Source organism: Arachis hypogaea, chromosome 9, assembly GCF_003086295.3.
Source record: "Arachis hypogaea cultivar Tifrunner chromosome 9, arahy.Tifrunner.gnm2.J5K5, whole genome shotgun sequence".
NCBI classification, from domain to species: Eukaryota; Viridiplantae; Streptophyta; class Magnoliopsida; order Fabales; family Fabaceae; genus Arachis; species Arachis hypogaea.
In genome coordinates this window covers 27,373,404-27,374,969 of record NC_092044.1, presented here as the reverse complement: position 1 = coordinate 27,374,969, position 1,566 = coordinate 27,373,404, and positions in this window count along the sequence as shown.

Sequence of the window (1,566 nt, the reverse complement as noted above, 5' to 3'; positions counted from 1 at the left end):
AAGCATCTCTATCCCTACCATTGGAGCAAACAACTTTGAGCTTAAGCCTCAATTGGTTTCTCTAATGCAACACAATTGCAAGTTTCATGGACTTCCATTGGAAGATCCTCATCATTTTTTAGCTGAGTTCTTGCAAATCTGTGACACTGTCAAGACTAATGGGGTTGACCCTGAGGTCTACAGACTTATGCTATTCCCTTTTGCTGTAAGAGACAGAGCTAGGACATGGTTGGACTCACAACCTAAAGAAAGCCTGAACTCTTGGGAAAAGCTAGTCAATGCCTTCTTGGCAAAGCTCTTTCCACCTCAAAAATTGAGTAAGCTTAGAGTGGAAGTCCAAACCTTCAGACAGAAGGAAGGAGAATCCCTCTATGAAGCTTGGGAAAGATACAAACAATTAATCAGAAAGTGTCCCTCTGACATGCTTTCTGAATGGAGCATCATAGGTATCTTCTATGATGGTCTGTCTGAACTGTCCAAGATGTCATTGGATAGTTCTGCTGGAGGCTCTCTTCATCTGAAGAAGACGCCTGCAGAAGCTCAAGAACTGATTAAAATGGTTGCAAATAACTAATTCATGTACACTTCTGAAAGGAATCCTGTGAACAATGGGACAAGTCAGAAGAAAGGAGTTCTTGAGATTGATACTCTGAATGCCATATTGGCTCAGAACAAAATATTGACTCAGCAAGTCAATATGATTTCTCAAAGTCTGTCTGGAATGCAAGCTGCACCAGGCAGTACTAAGGACGCTTCATCTGAAGAAGAAGCTTATGATCCTGAGAACCCTTCAATGGAAGAGGTGAATTACATGGGAGAACCCTATGGAAACACCTATAACCCTTCATGGAGAAATCATCCAAATCTTTCATGGAAGGATCAACAGAGACCTCAACAAGGTTTCAACAACAATAATGGTGGAAGAGACAGGTTTAGCAATGGCAAGCCTTTTCCATCATCTTCTCAGCAACAGACAGAGAATTCTAAGCAGAGCCACTCTGACTTAGCAACCATGGTCTCTGATCTAATCAAAACCACTCAAAGTTTCATGACTGAAACAAGGTCCTCCATTAAGAACTTGGAGGCACAAGTGGGACAGCTGAGCAAGAAAGTTACTGAACTCCCTCCTAGTACTCTTCCAAGCAATACAGAAGAAAATCCAAAAGGAGAGTGCAAGGCCATCAACATGGCCGAATTTGGAGAGGAGGGAGAGGCAGTGAACGTTACTGAGGAAGACCTCAATGGACGTCCACTGGCCTCCAATGAGTTCCCTAATGAGGAACCATGGGAATCTAAGGCTCACACTGAGACCATAGAAATTCCAATGGATTTACTTCTGCCATTCATGAGCTCTGATGAGTATTCTTCCTCTGAAGAGGATGAGTATGTCACTAAAGAGCAAGTTGCTAAATACCTTGGAGCAATCATGAAGCTAAATGACAAGTTATTTGGTAATGAGACTTGGGAGGATGAACCCCTTTTGCTCACCAAAGAATTGGATGACTTGTCTAGGTAGAAACTATCTCAAAAGAGACAAGATCCTGGGAAGTTCTCAATACCTTGTGT